The sequence below is a fragment of the Macaca fascicularis genome, chromosome 3, assembly GCF_037993035.2.
Source record: "Macaca fascicularis isolate 582-1 chromosome 3, T2T-MFA8v1.1".
In the NCBI taxonomy this organism is placed as follows: domain Eukaryota; kingdom Metazoa; phylum Chordata; class Mammalia; order Primates; family Cercopithecidae; genus Macaca; species Macaca fascicularis.
The window spans coordinates 141472966-141497679 of NC_088377.1; positions in this window are offsets into that span (position 1 = coordinate 141472966).

The window sequence follows — 24714 nt, forward strand, 5'->3', positions numbered from 1 at the left end:
GTCATAGATACTATTATCAAATTCTGTTGGTAGGCATAGATTTTTTCTATCATTTTTAAAACAGAAATTTTGTAATAAAAATTGAGCAGAGATAAGTGAAAAATTAATGTTCAAGGATATTAATAGTATTTATTATAGTAAATACTACTTAGTGGGGGAAAATTTTAAATATACAACAACAGGACATATGATACTCTACAATTAATTTTAAAGTGAAGCATATACAATTATTTGTGTGTGTGTGCATGCATGTCTAATGTGTCTATTGGTACAATTTCTAAAATAGAATTATATTTAAAAAAAACCTTCTAATTCAAAACGTCAGAATGATTTTTGAATTTATTACTGCACCACCATAACAATTTAAAAATGAAAGTAAAGAAAGTACAAGGTGTAAATTTAAAAGACAAAATGTGAGAAAGAATGACAATAGATGAAAAATATTGGCACATAGAGGGGTATGAACCCATAGGGTTCAATTGGATAAAATTGAACTTTTGGTGATATGACAGATGAGTTGCTCAGAGGCACCCCTTTTGTAATGGAAACAATTAGATCCTTGATTTGATATAGTCTTTTTTGATAGATTGCTGAATTTCTCCAAAGAGAACCATCCTCCTCTTCTGGGAAAACATACAAACAGACAAACATAGCGAACGAATCAATGATCTGGGACTGAGGCTGGGAGCAGTGAGTAGATTGAAAAAGCAAATATTTCATGAAAGCTGATAGCAGCAGTGAGAGGTAGATGATGGGCCTAGAGCAATGGTGAAATGGTTGAGCTAGACATTTTCCTCCCATAGTGAGTTGGGTCCTTTTGGTAGTTGTAGGTTCATCCCAGGCTGGTGGCATTCCTGGTTCTTGATAAAAGAAAACCTTGCCAACTTAAGATCAAGAAAAGCAACCAATAAATTGATAATCAAAAAGCACCAATGACATGAAGAGCCAGATGACCACAAGTGAGAGTCAGAAGACAATAAATAACAGATTTAGGCACTCACATACTACTAAGTATATTGGAATTCAGAGCTGTAGAATGTAGAACACATAAGTAAGAAATGTTTATATAAGTCAAAGACAGAATTTCAAAGGTGAGGAGAAAGGCAGGTGTGATCAGGTAGTTAAAAAACTAAAAACCAACGGAGTCTCTAGAAATGTAAAATGCAACTGGTGATACTGTAATTTTAAAGAATGGGTTAAAAAGCATATTTAATTCCACCAAAGAGAGAATTCAAGACCTGAAGGTATATTTGAATATATAAACCAAAATTTACAAACTGGAGAAACAAGGATATGGAGAATATCGAAGAGAAATTAAGAAACATAAATAATTAAATGAGAAGGTCTAATAGGCATCTATCAAATAAGAATAGACAGAATGTTTACAGTTCTGACCAGGATGGACTGAACCTACTACAACTTTTTTTTTTCCAGTGATTAGCATGAAAAATTCTAGATAAAATACAAAATGCAACTACCTAGAAACTCTGAAAAGCAAACAAAATTTGGCAGATTATAGAGATTCGAAATTTGGAGAAGCCACTTTTGTGGGAGTGAGTTCCTCATTTGTTTTCCTCTTCTGAAATAGCTTTCCATGAGGGTGGAACTAGGTACTGAGCTAAAAACAACACATATTCACTGTCTCACAATTTTGTATAGATAAGAAATCCAGGAACGGTACGGCTAGATTCTCTTCTCTGGGTTTCGCTGGGCTAAAATCAAGGTGTCAGCCATCCTGGGCTCTTTTGTGGTGGCGCTGGTGTAGAATCCACTTCTAGGTTAATTGGTTAATTCAGGTAGTTGCAGAATTTATTTCCTTCTATTGTGATTATAGGACAAATATCCCTGTTTTCTTACTGGCTGTTGGCCAGGGATCATTCTGTTTCTAGAGGCTGCCTGCTTGCCTGTACATGACTCATGGTCCGCTCCTTCTTCAAAGCCAGCAATAGCTTATTGAGTCTTTTCAGCACTTCAAATCTGAAGTCCTCTTCGGCTGCATCTCTCTACCTTCTTCTGCTGCTATTTTTTTTTTTTTTTTTTTTTTTTAGATGGCCCAGGCTGGAGTGCAATGGAGTGATCTTGGCTCACCGCAACCTTTGCCTCCAGGGTTCAAGCGATTCTCCCTCCTCAGCCTCCCGAGTAACTGGCATATTACAGGCTTGCGCCACCACACCTGGATGATTTTGTGGATTAAGTAGAGACGGGATTTCTCCGTGTCGGTCAGGCTGGTCTCGAACTCCCGACCTCAGGTGATCCCACCTTGGCCTCCCAAAGTGCTGGGATTAGAGGCCTGAGCCACTGTACCAGGCCTCTTCTGTTGCTTTTAAAGGCTCACTTGACTACATGAACCTATCTAAATAATTCAGAATAGTTTTGCTATTTTAAGTTCAATTAACTGGTAAACTTAATTACATTGAACAGTTTTTGGAAATTACACCACGGGATTTTTGGGAAAGCATCTTAGAATTCAGTGTATCACATTTAGTGACACCATTAAGAGACGATTCTTCTGCTCTCTGAAAGGGTTTGTGTAAGATCACAATGAATTGTTTCTTGAATATTTGGTGTACCTCACCAGTAATAAATTATTAATCTGGTGTTTTCTTCCTGGGAAGACATAAAGTATGCATTACATTTCTCTAAGATTAATAGGATTATTCAAAGTTCCTATTTCTTCTTGAATAATTTTGGGAATTTATGCTTTTCTAGGAATTAGGCATTTTTTTAGTTTTTCTAATTTGCATAAATATTTTATGTTATTGAACTATCCATTTTTGCTGTTACTTGATTCGTTACTAATACATCATTCTATTTATTCATTATTAATATATCATGTAATATACTTATCTTTTCATAATCCATTTTGCAGCTATTTATCAAATGTATTAATCATTTTAAGACATCAATTATTAGCTTCTTGGCTTATTTTTATTTTGTCTTTCTTTCAGAATTAACTATTTTTTTATTTCCTTTCTTCAACTTCCTTTTGATTTATTCTGCTATTCTTTTTCGAACTTCCTAAGTTGGATTTCATTTTTAAAAATTTTCAGCCTCCTTAAAAAACATAGTAATATGTGTCTGTTGCATATTTTCCAGGGTTTTTTGTTTGTTTGTTTTGTTGTTGTTGTTTTTTAAAGACAGAGTCCCTCTGTTGCCCGGGCTGGAGTGCAGTGGTGTGATCTCAGCTCACTGCAACCTCTTTCTTTTGGGTTTAAGTGATTCTCCTGCCTGAGCCTCCTGAGTAGCTGGGATTACAGGTGCCCACCAACACAACAGGGGTTCCCCACGTTGACCAGGCTGGTGTCAAACTCCTGACCTCAAGTGATCCGCCTGCCTTAGCCCCTCAAAGTGCTGGGATTACAGATGTGAGCCACCATGCCCAGCCCAGCTTTTAATGGAAACCGGATCCATTCCTCTTCACTGGGTCCTTCCAGCTGGGCCTCCAGCCACCCTTGTCTGTGTTCTACTGTCAACAGTGTTCTAATTTCTCCCAAGAAAGGAGTGCCCCGGGGGCGGGGCAGACTGTAACCTTTGCTGTTTGGGCATCTCAGCTAGTATAGCCTGTGGGCCTTGGAAAGCCCAAACAGATTGGGGGCTGAGGGATCCCCAACACAGCATAGTCTCTCTACCAAAATGCAGCCAGACTCTTCCTTCCTTCCTTCCTTCCTTCCTTCCTTCCTTCCTTCCTTCCTTCCTTCCTTCCTTCCTTCCTTCCTTTCTTTCTTTCTTTCTTTCTTTCTTTCTTTCTTTCTTTCTTTCTTTCTTTCTTTCTTTCTTTCTTTCTTTCTTTCTTTAAATTGTACTTTAAGTTCTAGGGTACATGTGCACAACATGCAGGTTTGTTACATACGTATACATGTGCCATGATGGTGTGCTTCACCTGTTAACTCGTCATTTACATTAGGTGTATTTCCCAATGCTATCCCTCCCCACTCCCCTTACCCCACAACAGACCCCAGTGTGTGATGTTCCCCACCTTGTGTCCAAGTGTTCTCATTGTTCAATTCCCACCTATGAGTGAGAACATGCGGTGTTTGGTTTTCTGTCCTTACAATAGTTTGCTCAGAATGATGGTTTCTAGCTTTATCCATGTCCCTACAAAGGACATGAACTCATCCTTTTTTATGGCTGCATAGTATTCCATGGTGTATGTGTGCCACATTTTCTGAATCCAGTCTATCATTGATGAACATTGGGGTTGGTTCCAAGTCTTTGCTATTGTGAATAGTGCCACAATAAACATACGTGTGCATGTGTCATTATAGCAGCATGATTTATACTCCTTTGGGTATATGCCTGGTAATGGGATGGCTGGGTCAAATGATATTTCTAGTTCTAGATCCTTGAGGAATTACCATACTGTCTTCCAGAATGTTTGAACTAGTTTACAGTCCCACCAACAGTGTAAAAGCGTTCCTGTTTCTCCACATCCTCTCCAGCACCTGTTGTTGCCTGACTTTTTAATGATCGCCATTCTAGCTGGTGTTAGATGGTATCTCATTGTGGTTTTGATTTGCATTTCTCTGATGGCCATTGATGCTGAGCATTTTTTCATGTTTCTGTTGGCTGCATAAATGTCTTCTTTTGAGAAGTGCAGCAAGACTATTTCTTTAAGAGAGTCCCTGATTCTCCTGACTGAGTGAGACCTCACAACTGGGGTCTCCAGCCACTTCCTGCAGGCATGTTCTGGCAGGCAACAGGTCAGTATTCCTCAGGACAGAGGAAGGAGCAGATTGCCATCTTTGTTGTTTTGCAGCCTTCACTGGTGATATCTCCAGGTACTAGAAAAAGTGAGGTGACTAGGATCTAGAGCAGACCTCCAGAAAACTTCTGCAGCCCTGCAGAAGTGTAGCCAGGCTGGCAGAAGAAAAAACAAACAAATAACAGTCACAACTAAAACCCCATCCAAAGTCAGCAACCTCAAAGATTGAAAGTAGATAAGCCGACAAAGATAAGAAAGAATCAGTGCAAAAATGCAGAAAACTCAAAAAGCCAGAGTGCATCCTTTCCTCCAAATGATCGCAACACCTCTTCGGCAAGGGTTTACAACTAGGCTGAGGCTGAGATGGCTGAAACGACAGAAATAGGCTTTAGAATGTTCACAAAAAGTAACTTTGCTGAGATAAAGGTGCATGTTGTAACCCAATGCAAAGAGGCTAAGAATCATGATAAAACAATGCAGGGGCTGACAGCCAAATAACCAGTGTAGAGAGGAATGTAACTGACCTAACAGAGCTGAAAAACACAGAAGACATTCTGGATGCAGTCACTAGTATTAATAGCATAATAACAAGTGGAAAAAGAATCTCAGAGCTTGAAGACTATCTTTCTGAAATAAGACATGCCGACAAGAATAGAGAAAAAAGAATGAAAAGGAATGAATAAAAGTTCTGAGAAATATGAGATTATATAAAGAGACTGAATCTACAACTGATTGAGGTAACTGAAAGAGATGGGGAGAATTAAACCAATTTGCAAAGCGTATTTCAGAATATCATCCAGGAGAACTTTCCCAACCTAGCTGGACAGGCCAACATACACATTCAGAAAATTCAGAGAACCCCAGTAAGATACCCCATGAGAAGATCATCCCCAAGACACATAATAATCACATTTTTCAAGGTCAAAATGAAGAAAAAAATGTTAAGGGCAACCAGAGAGAAAGGCTAGGTCACCTACAAAGGGAAGCCCATCAGACTAACAGCGGACCTCTCAGTGGAAACTCTACAAGCCAGGGGAGATTGGGGGGCCAATACTCAACATTCTTAAAGAAATGAATTTCCTACCCAGAATTTCATACCCAGCCAAATTAAGCTTCATAAGCAAAGGGATATAAGATCCTTTTCAGACAAGCAAATGGTGAGGGAATCAGACCTGCCTTGCAAGAGCTCCTGAAAGAAACACTAAATATGGAAAAAAAGAAAAAAAAAAAGAAAAAAAGAAAACTGATACCAACCACTACAAAAACACATGCCGGTGACACTATGAAGCAACTTCATAAGCAAGTATGCAAAATAACCAGTTAGCATCATGATGATAGGATCAAATTAACACACAATAATATTAACCTTAAATGTAAATGGGCTAAATACTGCAATTATAAGACACAGAATGGCAAGTTGGATTTAAAAAAATCAAATCCTATTGTTATGCTGTGTTTAAGAGACCTATATCATGTGCAAAGACACACATAGGCTCAAAACAAAGGAATGGAGGAATATTTACCAAGCAAATGGAAAACAGAAAAAAGCAGGGGTTGCAATCCTAGTTTCTGACAAAAGAGACTCTAAACCAAAAAAGTTAAAAAAAAAAAAAAAGACAAAGAAGGGCATTACATAATAGTAACGGGTTCAATTCAACAAGAAGAGCTAACTATCATACATATATATGCACCCAATAGAGGAGCACCCAGATTAATACAACAGGTTTTAAAGACCTTAAAAGAGACTTAGACTCCCATGCAATGATAGTGAGATACTTTAACGCCCCACTGACAAAATTAGATCATTGAGACAGAAAATTACCAAAGATATTCAGGACCTGAACTCATCTCTGGATCAAGTGGACTTGATAGATATTTACAGAACTCTCCACCTTGGAACAACAGAATATACATTATTCTTATCACCACATGGCACTTACTCTAAAATTGACCATGTAGTTGGAAGTGAAACACTCCTCAGCAAATGCAAAAGAACTGAAATCATAGCAGTCTCTCAGACCACAGCACAATCAAACCAGAAGTCAAGGTTAAGAAACTCACACAAAACCACACAACTACATGGAAATTGAACAACCTGCTCCTGAATGGCTCCTAGATAAATAATGAAATTAAGGCAGAAATCAAGAAGTTCTTTGATATTAATGAGAACAAAGATAAAAGATGGCAGAATCTCTGGGACACAGTTAAGGCAGTGTTAAGAGGGAAATTTATAGCACTAAATGCACACATCGAAAATTTAGAAATATTTCAAGCCAACAACCTAACATTATGTCTAAAACAACTGGAGAAACAAGAGCAAAGAAACCTTAAATCTAGCAGAAGACAAGAAACAACCAAGATAAGAAGGGAACTGAAGGAGATAGAGACACTAAAAAAACCTTCAAAAAATCAGTGAATCCATGAACTGTTTTTTTTTTTTTTTTGAAAGAACTAATAAAGTAGAATGCTAGCTAAACTAATAAAAAAGAAGAGAGAAGAACCACATAGACAAAATCAGAAACGATAAGGGGTAGAGCACCAATGACCCACAGAAATACAAACAACCATCAGAGAATACTATAAACACCCCCTAGCCACATAAACTAGAAAATCTAGAAGAAAAGGATAAATTCCTGGACACATACACCCTCCCAAGACTGAACCAGGAAGAAATTGAAATCCTGAATAGATCAATAACAAGTTCTGAAATTGAGGCAATAAAAAATAGACTACCAACTTAAAAAAGTCCAGGATCAGATGGATTCACAGCTGAATTCTACCAGATGTGCAAGGAAAAGCTGGTACCGTTCCTACAGAAATTATTACAACCAAGGAAGGTCTCCTACATAACTCATTCCATGAGGCTTTCATCATCCTGATACCAAAACCTGGCAGAGACACAATAAAAAAAGAAAACATCATCCCAATATCCTTGATGAACATCAATGCAAAAGTCCTCCACAAAATACTGGCAAACCAAATCCAACAGCACATCGAAAAGCTTATTCACCATGATCAAGTAGGTTTCATCCCCATGATGCAAGGCTGGTTGAACATACAACAATCAATAAATATGATTCATCATATGAACAGAACCAAAGACAAAAACCACATGATTATTTCAGTAGATGCAGAAAAAGTCTTCAATAAAATTCAACATCGCCGCATGTTAAAAACTCTCAATAAAGTAGATATTGAAGGATCATACCTTAAAATAATAGCTATTTATGACAAACCCACAGCCAATGTCATACTGAATGGGCAAAAGATGGAAGCATTCCTCTTGCAAAGTGGCCCAAGACAAGTTTGCCCTCTCTTACCACTCCTATTCAACATAATATTGGAAATTCTGGCCAGGGCACTCAGGCATGAGAAAGAAATAAAGGGTATTCAGTATAGGAGTAGAGCAAGTAAAACTATCTTTGTTTGCAGATGACAGGATCCTATATCTAGAAAACCCTATTGTCCCAGCCCAAAAGCTTCGTAAGCTGATAAACAACTTCAGCAAAGTCTCTGTATACAAAATCAATGTGCAAAAATTGTGAGCATTCCTATACATCAACAGGCAAGCCGAGAGCCAAAGCACAAATGAACTCCCATTCAAAATTGCCACAAAAAGAATAAAATAGCTAGAAATACATCTAATGAGGGAAGTGAAGGTCCTCTTCAAGGGAAACTACAAACCACTGCTCAAAGAATTCAGGGAGGACACAAACAAATAGAAAAATATCCCATTCTCAGGGATAGGAAGAACGAATATCATGAAAATGTCCATACTGCCCAAGGCTATTTATAGATTTAATGCTATTCCCATTAAACTACCATTGACATTCTTCACAGAATTAGAAAAAAGCTATTTTGAAATTCATATGGAACCAAAAAAGAGTCCAAATAGCCAATGTAATCCTATGCAAAATGAACAAAACTGGAGGAATCATGCTACCCAACTTCAAACTATGCCACAGGGCTACAGTAAACAAAACAGCATGGTAGTGGTACAAGAAGAGACACATAGACCAACGGAACAGGATACAGTACCTAGGATTAAGACCACACACATACAACCATCTGATCATCTAAAAACCTAACAAAAACAATGGGAAAAGAATCCCTGTTTAATAAATGGTGCCAGGAGAACTGGCTAGCCATATGCATAAAATTGAAACTGGATCTCTTTCTTATACCATATACAAAAATAAACTAAATGTGGATCAAAGACTTAAGTGTAAAACCCAAAAGTATAAAAACTCTAGAAGTAAACCTAGGCAATACCAATCAGGACATACATACTGGCAAAGATTGCATGCAACTGCAACAAAAGCCAAAATTGACAAATGGGATCTAATTAAACTAAAGAGTTTCTGCATAGCAAAAGAAACTATCAACAGAGTAAACAGATAACCTACAGAATGGGAGAAAAAATTTGCACACTATCCATCTGACAAAGGTCTAATATCCAGCCTCTATAAGGAGTTTAAACAAATTTACAAAAAATAAACAAACAAAAAGTAGGCCAAGGACATTAACAGACACTTCTCAAGAGAATATATACATGCAGCCAAGAAACCATATGAAAAAAAGGTCAATATCACTGGTCATTAGAGAAATGCACATCAAAACCTGAATGAGACACCATCTCACACGAGTCAGAATGATTACTACTAAAAAGTCAAAAAATAATAGATGCTGGTAAGGTTGTGGCGAAAAAGGAATGCTTTTACACTGTTGGTGGGGGGTGTAAATTAGTTCAACCATTGTTGAAGACAGTGTGGCAATTTCTCAAAGACCTAGAGGCAGAAATACCGTTCGACCCAGCAATCTCATTACTGGGTATATACTCAAAGGAATATAAGTCATTCTATTATACAGACACATGGATATGCATTTTCATTGCAGCACTATTCACAATAGCAAAGACATGGAATCAAACTAAATGCTCAATAATGATAGACTGGATAAAGAAAATGTGGTACATATATACCATGGAATACTATGCAGCCATAAAAGGAATGAGATCATGTCCCTTGCAAAAACATGGATGGAGCTAGGAGGCTATCATCCTTAGCAAACTAATGCAAGAACAGGAAATAAAATACCACATGTTCTCAGTTGTAACTTGGAGCTAAATGGTGAGAAAACATGAATACATGGTGGGGAACAATACACAGTGGGGCCTATGGAAGGGCAGCAGGGTGGGAGAAGGGAGAGGATCAGGAAGAATAGCTAATGGATGCTGGGCTTAATACCTGGGTAATGGGATGATCTGTGCAGCCAACCACCCTGGCACACATTTACCTATGTAAAACACCTGCACATTCAGTACAGGTACCCCTGAACTTAAAAGTTGGAAATGTTTTTAAATGTTAAGAAAAGTTCAATTTTGCAATATTATTCAGGCATTTAAGCCTATTTATATACATTTGAAGGAGTCTAAACAGTTTACAAAAAAGATTACTACAATATCATTGTGTTTTGCTTTATTCTTTAGTAGCTTCATCCACCTGATCTCAGATATTTTTTCCAGAGAGGCATAAATTAAAGAAAGATGTATTACTGAATATTATTTTATAAATCGATGAGATTATTTGGGTTAAAATGTTTCAAATGGCTAGAGAATGGTTCATTTCTAGGTGGTTATTGGAAAACTCTGAATTTAATGCAATACCAAGAATTTTGGTAAATACAAAATAATAAATGTTAGCGAAGACTCCAGGTGGCACATTTGTTCTGTAATTTGTATGAACTGTATTTTACTATTTACCCAGAAATATTTCAGCAATTAACTGAATCTTTTTCAGGGAATTTCTACTGAAAACACAAAAGTGTTTTATCTATGAATGCTAAATAATGATTATTTAATGCCAAGGGTATAAGCAAGGATGTACACTTTTAATTGTAGTATGTCAATAAGCTATCCATTCAAAACTTCCTAGATTTTTTTTTAAATCTCTCTTTTTTTTTTTTTTTTTTTGAGACAGAGTCTCGCTCTGTGGCCCAGGCTGGAGTGCAGTGGCCGGATCTCAGCTCACTGCAAGCTCCGCCTCCTGGGTTCACGCCATTCTCCTGCCTCAGCCTCCCGAGTAGCTGGGACTACAGGCGCCCGCCACCTTGCCTGGCTAGTTTTTTTTTTTTTTTTTTTTTTTTGTATTTTTTAGTAGAGACGGGGTTTCACCGTGTTAGCCAGGATGGTCTCGATCTCCTGACCTCGTGATCCACCCGTTTCGGCCTCCCAAAGTGCTGGGATTACAGGCTTGAGCCACCGCGCCTGGCCAACTTCCTAGATTTTTAAAGTAATACTTAATCTGTAATTTTATGAGAAAAGACTGCGAGTGTGTGCATATATTCAGGCACATTACTTTTAAAGAATATGGATAGAAACAGATTATGTGCCATAAACCTATTACAACCTTTATAAACTTCAAAAGGTTATAATCACTGCTTTGTAGTGTTTTGTGGTATAACAGTTGCTTTTCTCACAAATGAAATAAGAATTTATATTAATTTTTAAAAAACCTACTAAATTCTATTGATACATAAATGAACACTCAAGTCTAGTGTTAGATTGATAGTAATACTTGCTGAGGTTGAATTTTATGGAAATAGAATTTATTTTTTAAAATAGAAACTCTTTTGTGCTTCAGAGTTTTATTTTCAAAGGGAAATCAAACCTAGACTCTGACTGAACATTTGTATAGCATTATTTCATGGGTTATAGCAAAATATGCTTATTTTCTTATTTTTTATCATCTCTCTAAATGGTCACCTTGGAACCTCGTGTTTTCTTTCATAACAATGAGTTTGTAGAACCCTAACTGTTCCTAGACACTGAGGCATAGTACAGCCTCTTCCGCCCAAACCGAGATTCATCCCCCTAATTGTCTACTCTGATACCTACTGCTTTCTCTCCTTCCAAATGCCTCTCCAGAGCTCCTCTGAATGAAGTTGGCTGACATCATTCATACTTTCTTCTCCCTTGCATCAAACTGGAACTGTGTTAGCTATCTGTTCTTATCTGCTCTTCTATAATGTCTCAGAGATACGTTTCCTTGAATTCATAGACTTAACACATTATATTTGTCACTATAAGTTTTTCTACATTCTAATAGAATAAGTTATTCTATTACCTTACCCTGATAAGTTTGTCTTTCAATACAATAGATTTCTAGTTATATTAATAACCGACATACATACATGTAATTCCTTCCCTCCACACCCCTTAATTTATAATGCTAGGTAAAGTCCTATTCACCCAAAAAACCCAGCTCAAATATTCTTTTATACTTAGCAACCAAAGATACTAGTATTTTTTCATGTTGTATAAACATTTATTAATCTTACCTCATTTGTTATAAATATACGGCATTTTCACATATCTATTTTATTTATTTATTTTAGTTACAAAAATAATGACCAGGTGTAGTGGCTTACGCCTGTAATCCCAGCACTTTGGGAGGCAGAGGTGGGTGGATCAAGAGGCCAGGAGTTCGAGACCAGCCTGGCCAACATGATAAAACCCTGTCTCTACTAAAAATACAAAAATTAACCAGGCATGGTGGCAGGGACCGTAATCCTAGCTACTCGGGAGGCTCAGGCAGGAGAATCGTTTGAACCCAGGAGGCGGAGGTTGCAGTGAGCCGAGATCATGCCATTGCACTCCAGCCTGAGTGACAGAGCAAGATTCCATCTCAATAATAATAATAATGATAATGATAATAATAACAACAACAACATAGATCTTATTTCAAAAAAATCAAACACTATACACAAATATCATTTGGAGGTTTTTTTGTATTTGTTTTTTGTTTTGTTTTTTTTGAGATACAGTCTTGCTCTGTCACGCAGGCTGGAGTGCAGTGGCACAATCTCAGCTCACTACCACCTCACCTCGTGGGTTCAAGCGATTCTCCCGCCTCAGCCTCCCGAGTAGCTGGAATTACAGGCAACTGCCACCATGCCCAGCTAATTTTTGCATTTTTTAGCAGAGATGGGGTTTCACCATGTTGGCCAGGCTGGTCTGAAATTCCTGACCTCTGGTGATCTGCCCGCTTCAAGCTTCTAAAGTGCTGGGATTATAGACGTGAGCCACTGCACTTGGTCTGGAGTTGTTTCCTTACCGATGTTATGCTTTATAGGACAAGTTCCATATATAGAGACTATCTCATTGGAAAATCACTTTTTTGAAAACAAAAGCCAAAAAACACATTAGTGAGTCTTTGCATTGAGGCACTTAAGACATTTTATTCAGTATTTTGTGATATAGAGATGCAGACTAATAATTTCCTATCCAATACTTACAGTCTGTAAATTCTCAATACTCTGCCTAACTGATAATAGATGTTCAATAAATGTTCAATACTACTCTTAAACCACAGTTTTGTTTTTCAGTTTGAATAGAATTGATCTTTTAAAGCTTAAACAATACCACAAAACCTTGTTATAATTCAGTTGCCTAGTTTCCAGGTAGATCAATTATTTAGATAGCAGCAATCAGCATCATGACTTTAAAAGATACATGCCATCTAGAAAACTGAAGATATTACTATCACCTGGAGGTAAATGTCATTGAATGACCTCAGGCCTTTAGAAGAACTCAGTTTGTTTTTGTAGATAATATTTTAGCAGTCAGTATTTGGGCATAGTTTTATGACTCATAATGACTGAAAAACATAGATATTTAATTTCAGCAAGAAATAAACTTGGAGAAAAAACAAGGTCTTGTAGGAAATTTGTTTTGTCATTTTAAAGCTGCCAAGAGGAATGCAAAATGTTTTGTCTCCTCTAAATAATGTCAATTACTGCTTTGCAAACAGAAATGGCAAAATTCTCAGGAAACAATTGAGACCAGATAATTGCTGGACAATTGCCATCCTTACTTTATAATCTTTATTCTTTCAGCCATTGTGACTGAATGCTTAGTCCTCAAATAGTTTCTGATCATTCATCCTTGTAAAAATACAATAGGTTACTGAGTTTCAAAGCTTTCATTTCTGTGACTTTTTTAGGAGTTAGTCTTGCGTGATTATCACAGAATGCATGAGATTATATTACCAGAAAGGCTCTCTAGAATTGTTGAGATCATTATTAAATATCAGGCAGATATGAACTTAAGTGGGCCAGTGGTGGGATGGGTGAAAACAGGTTATGATGTGGGAGATCAGAAGTTGGAATTTATTATTGCAGACTTTACTGAAAAATGTTGGTTCCCAAGTCACCATTCATTTGTCTTCTTTAAGAGTATTTGTCTCTCATTCTTCATCCGTTTGGCTGCTTTGTATCAGGTGAAATTGTACCTGGACTCTCAGAATGGGCTTGATTAGTTTAAGGGTAAGTCTATCCTCACACCCGTGACCAGTGACTGGCCAAGGAAACAAGGCTAAATGAAACAGTACCTGGCACTCCATGATGACATGTGACACAATTTGGGTCAAAAGGATATAAGAAAAATGCTTGAGAGAGATTTCTGAGGAAGTATTTTTGTTCTTTTAAGAGAGAACACCAGAAGAGGTAATATCCTTCCTTGCACTGTGCGTATGCTCTACATACTTGGGACTGGGAACTCAACAATGTGAGAATGAGCCTGGCCACACAGAATCAGTGATGAAGCCAGGGCTAAGGTCTGTACATACGTGTATGTGAGTGAAGAGAGTTCCACATTGATCATGACATTTTGAATCAGATATTCCTGTTGCTTTAGAGAACAGGCATTTCCTTTGCGTGTAAGGCTGTTTCATTTTATTTACTACTTACATCGGGTTCCTCTTATATTAAAAAATTTCAGAGTGGTGTGGAAATTGTTGTTTCTAGTTAAAATTCAGAAATAATTCTCACTTTAGCTAATACCTTTACATTTTTCTCATACAATCTCTCTTTTCAAGATGTTTTGACACAATACTGTATTTTTGGGTATTGATGTCATTGGGCAAATAAAAATTTGATTTGTTTGGCTATGTGGTGATAGTATTTATATTGAAACTTATGAGTTTTTCTTTTTTTAACTTATGACTAATGATATTCATTTATGTAGGAATCATGACCTAGGGAACAATATGAAAACATCATCTTGAACTAATTGGGGATTTTCCTCTTTAGTATCACATACTCATTACTTGCACCTAAAAGCCTCAGAAAACATGGGTTCAATACCTGTTCAGCACATGTGTGTTTCCCATAGGCCTCAGCAGTAGTAGTAGAAATAATATTTAGAAATATTTTATTTCAATAGACATTTTAGTGAGTGTCTAGTATGGGCTAGATATTATCTTAAAACTGGAGGCAGATGATCAAGGAAGAAATGTTTCTCCATGCTAGCCATGAAGGATAATATGTTCTAATGTGTATATGTATGGAAATATACAATGAATCAGGAAATAATTCCAATAAATTTCGATTTTGATAAGTGCTATGACAAAAATAAATAAGGTAATGGGATAGACATAGTCCTCTGGGATATGCCTGTGGAAAGGGAAAGATTGAGATGCGTTAGTGAGAAAGGCTTCTTCAAGAAGAAGAGAGCAGCAATGTGAGTATCCATGGAAGAAGGGGTTTCAGTAGAGACAAGGAAGTAAGATGAACCATGATGGTTAAGAGCTTGGCATAGTCAATGAACACTATACCCTTTAAAAAAGATTGTATGAGATGAACTGTAAGCGTTAAAGAAGAGCCATATATTTTAACTGCAATGATAAGCCATTGAAGGTATTAGATGAAAGAGCAATATATTTTATATTAAAAATATTGTGGCTGCTGCTTTATGGAGAATGATTTGGAGAAGTAAGAAAAGACTCAGGAGAGCCACTTAAAAGACTAAAGTTATGGGATCCTTGGGGTGTCACTTTTCCAGCCAGAAATCTCTGGTCAGTGGCACCAATGCCTGAGTTTTGCTTGAGCCCCCTGAACTCATTATACCCACTTGGCCTGGCAGGCTGTGCTTGGCTCATGCTATTGGCTTGGATCCCACATCTGCCAATGGTGAGCCAGGCATGGAGTGGTGAGGGGTGTGTGATCTAGCAAGCATGGGATCTGGCTACTGCACACAGCTAGATATGCTGGCTGTGGCAGAGTGGGCATCTCCAGGCACCGGCATGGGTGCCGACTTCCTGTGAGGCTGAGGCTGGACCAGGTGTACAACAAGCAGCTTCTACAGCTGGCACCGGGAAACAGGGTGGTGCCCGGAAGTTTGCAGATACCAGGAATCACAGAGCTGCAAGGAGGGTGTTACAGCCCTGTCTTGGGGAGCTCCTAGGTCTGGGCCTCAGCTCTTTTCTCTTCTCTCCCTCTCGTCACCTGCGATGTGGCTGCAACTCTTCTCTCCTTCTCGTCACCCATGTTGTGGCTGCAGCTTTTCTCTCCTCTCTTCTCTCCTTTCCTTCACCCACAATGTGGTGAGCTAGCGGCATATTTCAGCTCTGTTTGTGTTATAGCTCTTTTGGTCCTCCTGTTTGGTGGGTCCTGAGCTCTCATCCCAAGTCAAGGAAGACTAAGGTATGTGGACAAGTGGAGGGTAAGCAAGGTGAAGAGGTGTTTTACTGAGTGACAGAACAGCTCAGAAGAGACCTGCAGTGGGTAGCTCCTCTCTGCAGGCAGATAATCCTGTTGTCTGCTCAGTTCTCAGCAGAAAGGAGACCCACGATGGGTAGTTACTCTCCATGGGCAGGTCCTCCCATTGTCTGCCTGAGTCCAAAGTTTCTATGGGCTTCAGAGGGGAGGAAGTGCATGCTGATTGGTCCATAGGCGGCCTTGGGTGGGCCAGAAAAAGTATCATAAGTTCTCACTCTGGTCCGCAGAACTGGCAGCCCGTCCTCCATGCCTCAGGCCATCCCTGGCCTGAGGGAGGGTTTCACCAGAGACCTGCCCCTTTCAGCCCAGGAGCCTACCTTCCTTCTGTCACCATTAACCTCTGCCTTCTGTCACCATTAACCTGCCACCAAAGGTGCCCACAGTGCCCAGGTTGTTCATGCTGAGGTGTGCCTGCAGGTCCACGCCGAACTGCCTTTAGCATCCCCCAGGCTCCCTCCCCTGCTTTTTGGTGCCCAAAGTCTGTAGGGGGCTGAGGTGGCAAGGGGCTGGTGTATCAGCACTGCCCCACGTGAGTGCACACCTGGCCGGATTGTTACAGTGTAGGGGCTCAGCCACAACTTCGCTCTGAAATCAGAGTGGGCGCCCAGAGTGGGGAAAGGCCAGGTAGTGGGAGCAGGCACTTCCAAGCTTTTGGGGGCAGGTAAGCTTCCCGGGCCTCAGAAAAGTGCAGATTCCTGGGTCTGTAGCCATGGCTGGTCAGCTGCAGCTATACCCAAGTAGGCTGAGATCCTGCCTTTCCAACTTCGAAGGGGCTAGGGCTTCCACCTGTTCCTAGCTCCCACCAACTCCATAGACTGGGCAGCCCCGCCTGTGCCTCCCCACTTCAGCTGGTGTCATGGCACTGGCCACTCCAGATGGGCTACCACTGCTATCACTACCACTGAAATCCAGACAGGAGATGACAATTTAGACACTGGCATCAGAGAAAGAATGCAATGATGCATTTCAGATGTATTTTGAAATTGAAAACAGGGTTTGCCAATTGATTGGAGTAGAAGACAAAGGGAGGAATGAAGTTTGGGTATAAAAGGGGTAGGTATCAATTACATTTGCTGTACTTACCATGTCTAATTTCAGAAAAAGAAACAACAAACGCTGGCTGTATTTTTATTGAGTTTGTGTTAAATGTTCATGTTGAATAAGAGAAAATTGATATCGTGTCCAGAATTGGTGGGTTCTTGGTCTCACTGACTTCAAGAATGAAGATGGGGACGCTCGTGGTGAGTGTTACGGTTCTTAAAGATGATGTGCCCAGAGTCTGTTCCTTCAGACGCTCAGATGTGTCTGGAGCTTCTTCCTTCTGGTGGTTTTGTGGTCTCGCTGACAGTAGTGAAGCTGCAGACCTTTGCAGTGAGTGTTACATCTCATAAAAGTGGCGTGAACCCAAAGAATGAACAGCAGCAAGATTCACTCTAAAGAGTAAAAGAACAAAGCTTCTACAGTGTGGAAGGAGACCCAAGCGGGTTGCTGGAGGCTAGCTCAGGCAGTCTGCTTTTATTCCCTTATCTGGTCCCACCCACATCCTGCTGATTGGTCCATTTTACAGAGAGCTGATTGGTCTATTTTACAGAGAGCTGATTGGTCTGTTTTACAGAGTGCTGATTACTTCCTTTTACAGAGAGCTGATTGAACCATTTCGACAGGGTGCTGATTGGTGTAATTACAATCCCTGAGCTAGACACAGAGTGCTGATTGGTGCATTTACAATCCTCTAGCTAGACAGAAAAGTTCTCCAAGTCCCCACTAGATTAGCTAGATACAGAGTACTGATTGGTGTATTTACAAACCTTGAGCTAGACACAGGGTGCTGATTGGTGTATTTGCAAACCCTGAGCTAGACATAAAAGTTCTCCAAGTCCCCACTAGACTCAGGAGCCCAGTTGGCTTCACCCAGTGGATCCCGTACTGGGGCTGCAACTCAGCAGCGCCTGCACTCCTCAGCCCTTGGGCAGTTGATGGGACTGGGCACCCTGGAGCAGGGGGCAGCGCTTGTCAGGGAGGCTCAGGCCACGTGGGAGCCTGCTGCTGGGGGATAGTGGGGAGGGGGTGTGGAGGTGCGGGAGGGAGGTGGTGGATGGGAGGTGGTGGGGGAGAGGGAGTGGGGGAGATGAGTGGGGGGAGGAGTGGGGAGGAAGGGGGTTCAGGCATGGCGGGCTGCAGGTCCCTAGCCCTGCCCGGCGGGGAGGCAGCTGAGGCCCGGGGAGAACTCGAGTGCAGTGCCAGCGGGCCAACACTGCTAGAGGACCTGGCACACCCTCTGCAGCTGCTGGCCCTGGTGTTAAGTCCTTCACTGCTCTGGGTCGGCGGTGCCCACCAGCCGCTCCAAGTGCGGGGCCACGGAGCCCGTGCCCACCAGAACTTGCACTGGCCTGTGAGTGCAGCCCGCAGCGCCGGTTCCGCCCGTGCCTCTCCCACCACACCTCCCTGCAAGCAGAGGGAGCCGGCTCCAGCCTTGGCCAGCCCAGAGACAGGCTCCCACTGTGCAGTGGCAGGCTGAAGGGCTCCTCAAGCGCCGCCAGAGTGGACACCGAGGCAGCGCTGAGATTGAGGGCTGCTAGCATGTTGTCACCTCTCAATATCTTCATGATGTCGGATTTTCTTCTCCAAGATTGTGGTATGTCTTTCAACTTGCTCAAGTTTTACTTTTGTGTTTTTCAGAAATGATTCAAGTTATCACCATTTGTATTTTTATATTTTGTGTATTTTATCATAAGAACTTAAAAATCTGTTGTAAATAGGTTATTCTTACCCATACATTGTCTAACAGGTCATCATTCACAGAGAAGCAGGTAATTATTTTTGTATGTCAATTTTATATCCTGTCAGCATGGTGAATTTATTGCTTTGGTTTTCTTGATGCATAATATATCATCTACAAATAGAGTTTTAGTTCTTCCTTTTATATTCTTAAGCCTCTATTTGCTTTCTCTTATATCATTGCATTGGCTAATGCCATTAATACAATGTTCAAACAGGTGTGAACCATCACACCCAGCGACCAGTCTTGTCTCATTTCTGATTTTGAGTATAGCCAGTGCTTCACCGCCATGTCAGATGCTAACCTTTGAACTGAGAAATATACATTTTTGTAATTTTAGTGATATATGTATCAATTCCTATTTGTTGATGGTTTCATTGGTAATAAAAATAGTATTTATTTGTCAAATGCATTTTTAGCATCTCTGAGACACTATCGAGATATTTATCGTTAGATATACAAATATGCATAATTATATTAATGGATAATACAATATTGAAGGGTGCTTACACCATTGGAATAAAATTCTCTTGATTATGAGGTATCTTATTTTAATGTTAATGTTTTTATGTTTTGAATATTTATTTAGAACTTTTATGCATAAGTGCTTACAGGTGTAACTGATTGCCAGTTTTCTTTTGTGTAGAATATTTATCAGGTTTTGGAGGTATTACTCCTCATTTTTTATCTTTTTGTGAAATAAAAATTGGTTTTTTCTACATGTGTGAGCTCAGTATTAGTAAAGTTTTTTTTGTACAAAATAATTTATTTCATGTAGTGGATTTTAAAAATTTATTGTCTCAAGATAAAAAAAATTGATTTGGTGGTTTTTGTACCCTTGTCATTAATTTCCTATTTTTTCTAACATGGTTGTGTGATGTGTGATGAAATGTCTATTGGGCTGTTTTTGTTTGTTTGTTTTAGGGACAGGGTCTTACTATGTTGTCCAGGCTGGCCTTAAACTTCTGGGCTCCAGTGATTCTCTTGCCTTAGGCTCCTGAGTAGCAGCTGGGAATATAGGCACAGAATGCACCATTGCATCTGCTTTGGTATTTATTTATTTGTTTATTTGCTTTTGAGATGGAATCTTGCTCCATTGCCCAGGCTGGAGTACAGTGGTGTGATCTTGGCTCACCGCAACCTCCGCCTCCTGGGTTGAAGTGATTCTCCTGCCTCAGCCTCCTGAGTAGCTGGAATTACAGACATGTATCACTACACCTGGCTAATTTTTGGTTTTTTAGTAGAGGGGGTTTCATCAAGTTGGCCAGGCTGGTCTTGAACTCCCGACCTCAGATGATCCACCCGCCCCAGCTTCCCAAAGTCCTGGGATTACAGGCATGAGACACCACACCTGGGCTCTTTTTTGGTTCCATATGAACTTTAAAGTAGTTTTTTCCAATTCTGTGAAGAAAGTCATTGGTAGCTTGATGGGGATGGCATTGAATCTATAATTTACCTTGGGCAGTATGGCCATTTTCACAATATTGATTCTTCCTATCCATGAGCATGGAATGTTCTTCCATTTGTTTGTGTCCTTTTTCATTTTGTTGAGCAATGTTTTGTAGTTCTCCTTGAAAGATCCTTCACATCCCTTGTAAGTTGGATTCCTAGGTATTTTATTCTCTTTATAGAGCAATTGTGAATGGGAGTTCACTCATGATTTGGCTGTCTGTTTGTTATCGGTATATAGGAATGCTTGTGATTTTTACACATTTATTTTGTATCCTGAGACTTTGCTGAAGTTGCTTTTCAGCTTAAGGAGATTTTGGGCTGAGACAATGGGGTTTTCTAAATACGCAATCATGTCACCTGCAAACAGGGACAAATTGACTTCTTCTTTTCCTGATTGAATACCCTTTATTTCTTTCTCTTGCCTGATTGTCTTAGCTAGAACTTCCAACACTGTGTTGAATAGGAGTGGTGAGAGAGGGCATCCCTGTCTTGTGCCAGTTTTTAAGGGGAATGTTTCCAGTTTTTGCCCATTCAGTATGATATTGGCTGTTGGTTTATCATAAATAGCTCTAATTATTTTGAGATACATCCCATCAATACCTAGTTTATTGAGAGTTTTTAGCATAAAGAGCTGTTGAATTTTGTCAAAGGACTTTTCTGCATCTATTGAGATAATCGTGTTGTTTTTGTTGTTGGTTCTGTTTATGTGATGGATTATGTTTATTGATTTGCTTATGTTGAACCAGCCTTGTATCCCAGGGATGAAGCCGACTTGATCATAGTGGCTAAACTTTTTGATGTGCTGCTGGATTTGATTTGCCAGTATTTTATTTAGGATTTTTGCATCCCATTGAGGGATATTGGTCTAAAATTCTCTTTCTTTGTTGTGTCTCTGTCAGGCTTTGGTATCAGGATGATGCTAGCCTCATAAAATGAGTTAGGGAGGATTCCCTCTTTTTCTGTTGATTGGAATAGTTTCAGAAGGAATGGTATCAGCTCCTCTTTGTACCTCTAGTAGAATTCAGCTGTGAATCTGTGTGGTCCTGGACCTTTTTTTGTTGGTAGGCTATTAACTATTGCCTCAGTTTCACAGCCTGTTATTATCTATTTAGAGATTCAACTTTTTCCTGGTTTAGTCATGGGAGAGTGTATGTGTCCAGGAATTTATCCATTTCTTCTTGTTTTTCTAGTTTATTTGCATAGACGTGTTTATTCTCTGATGGTGGTTTGTACTTCTGTGGGATTGGTGGTGATACCCTCTTTATCATTTTTTATTGTGTCTATTTGATTCTTTTCTGTTTTCTTCTTTATTAGTCTTGCTAGTGGTCTATCCATTTTGTTGATCTTTTCAAAAAAGCAGCTCCTGGATTCATTGATTTTTTGAAGGGTTTTTTGTGTCTGTATCTCTTTCTCTTCTGCTCTGATCTTAGTTATTTCTTGCCTTCTGCTAGCTTTTGAATTTGTTAGCTCTTGCTTCTCTAGTTATTTTAATTGTGATGTTAGGGTGTTGATTTCCTGCTTTCTATTGTGGGCATTTAGTGCTATAAATTTCCCTCTATGCACTGCTTAGAATGTGTCCCAGAGATTCTGGTACATTGTGTCTTTGTTCTCACTGATTTCAAAGAATATCTTTATTTCTGCCTTCATTTCATTATTTACCCAGTAGTCATTCAAGAGCAGGTTGTTCAGTTTCCATGTAGTTGTGTGGTTGTGAGTGAGTTTCTTAATCCTGAGTTCTAATTTGATTTCACTGTGATCTGAGAGGCAGTTTGTTGTGAGTTTTGTTCTGTTACATTTGCTGAGGAGTACTTTACTTCCAACTATGTGGCCAATTTTGGAATAAGTGTGATGTGGTGCTCAGAAGAATGTATATTCTATTGATTTGAGGTGGAGAGTTCTGTAGATACCTATTAGGTCTGCTTGGTGCAGAGCTGAGTTCAAGTCCTGGATATCTTTATTAACCTTCTGTCTTGTTTATCTGTCTAATATTGGCAGTGGAGTGTTTAGGTCTCCCATTAGTATTGTGTGAAAGTCTAAGCCTCTTTGTAGGTCTCTAAGGACTTGCTTTATGAATCTCGGTGCTCCTGTATTGGGTGCATATATATTTAGGATAGTTAGCTCTTCTTGTTGAATTGATCCCTTTACCATTAGGTAGTGGCCTTCTTTGTCTCTTTTGATCTTTGTTGGTTTAAAGTCTGTTTTATCAGAGACTAGGATTGCAACCCCTGCTGTTTTTTTTTTTTTTTTTCCTTTCTATTTGCTTGGTGGGTCTTTCTCCATCCCTTTATTTTGAGCCTCTGTGTGTCTCTGCACGTGGGATTGGTCCCTTGAATACAGCACACTGATGGATCTTGACTCTTTATCCAATTTACCAGTCTGAGTCTTTTAATTGGGGCATTTGGCCCATTTACATTTAAGGTTAATATTATTATCTGTGAATTTGATCCCGTCATTTTGATGTTAGCTGGTTATTTTGCTGGTTAGTTGATGCAATTTCTTCCTAGCATCAATGGTCTTTACAATTTGGCATGTTTATTCTGTGACTGGTACCAGTTGTTCCTTCCATGTTTAGTGCTTCCTTCAGGAGCTCTTGTAAGGCAGTGATGACAAAATCTCTCAGCATTTGCTTGTCTGTAAAGGATTTTATTTCTCCTTCACTTATGAAGGTTAGTTTTACTGGATATGAGATTCTGGGTTGAAAATTCTTTTCTTTAAGAATGTTGCGGGGCCGGGCGCAGTGGCTCAAGCCTGTAATCCCAGCACTTTGGGAGGCCGAGACGGGCAGATCACGAGGTCAGGAGATCAAGACCATCCTGGCTAACAGGGTGAAACCCCGTCTCTACTAAAAAATACAAAAAACTAGCCGGGCAAGGTGGCGGGCGCCTGTAGTCCCAGCTACTCGGGAGGCTGAGGCAGGAGAATGGCGTGAACCTGGGAGGCGGAGCTTGCAATGAGCTGAGATCCGGCCACTGCACTCCAGCCTGGGCGACAGAGCGAGACTCCGTCTTAAAAAAAAAAAAAAAAAAAAAAAAGAATGTTGCATATTGGCCCCCATTCTCTTCAGGCTTGCAGAGTTTCTGCTGAGAGATGTGCTGTTAGTCTGATGGCCTTCCCTTTGTGGGTAACCCGACCTTTCTCTCTGGCTGCTCTTAAAATTTTTTTCCTTCATTTCAACCTTGGTGAATCTGACCATTATATGTCTTGGGGTTGCTCTTCTCAAGGAGTATCTTTGTGGTGTTCTCTGTATTTCCTGAATTTGAATGTTGGCCTGCCTTGCTAGGTTGGGGAAGTTCCCCTGAATATTATCCTGAAGAGTATTTTCCACCTTGGTTCCATTCTCCCTGTCACTTTCAGATACACCAATCAAATGTAGATTTGGCCTTTCCACATAGTCCCATATTTCTTGGAGGCTTTGTTCGCTTCTTTTTCCCCCTTTTTCTCTAAACTTCTCTTCTCACTTTATTTCATTAATTTGATCTTCAGTCACTGATACTCCTTCTTCCAGTTGATCAAATCAGCTATTGAAGGTTGTGCATGCATCACATAGTTCTTGTGCATGGTTTTCAGCTCCATCAGGTCAATTAAGGTCTTCTCTAGACTGCTCTAGTTAGCCATTCATCTAATTTTTTTCAAGGTTTTTAACTTCCTTGCGATGTGTTCAGACATCCTCCTTTAGCTTGGAGAAGTTTGTTATAATCGACCTTCTGAAGTCTACTTCTGTCAGCTTGTCAAAATCATTCTCCATCCAGCTTTGTTCCGTTGCTGGCGAGGAGCTGATATGCTTTGGAGAAGAGGTGCTCTGGTTTTTAGAATTTTCAGCTTTTATGCTCTGGTTTCTCCCCGTCTTTGTGGTTTTATCTGCCTTTGGTCTTTGATGATGGTGATCTACAGATGGGATTTTTGGTACGGATGTCCTTTTTGTTGATGGTGATGCTATTCCTTTCTGTTTGCTTGTTTTCCTTCTAACAGTCAGGTCCTTCAGCTGCCGGTTTGTTGGAGTTTGCTGGAGGTCCACTCCAGACCTTGTTTGCCTGGGTATCACCAGTAGAGGCTGCAGAACAGCAAATATTGAAGAACAGCAAATATTACTGCCGGATCCTTCCTCTGAAAGCTTCGTCCCAGAGAGGCACCCACTTGTATGAGGTGTCAGTTGGCCCCTACTGGGAGGTGTCTCCCAGTTAGGCTACCCAGGGATCAGGGACCCACTTGAGGAGGCAGTCTGTCC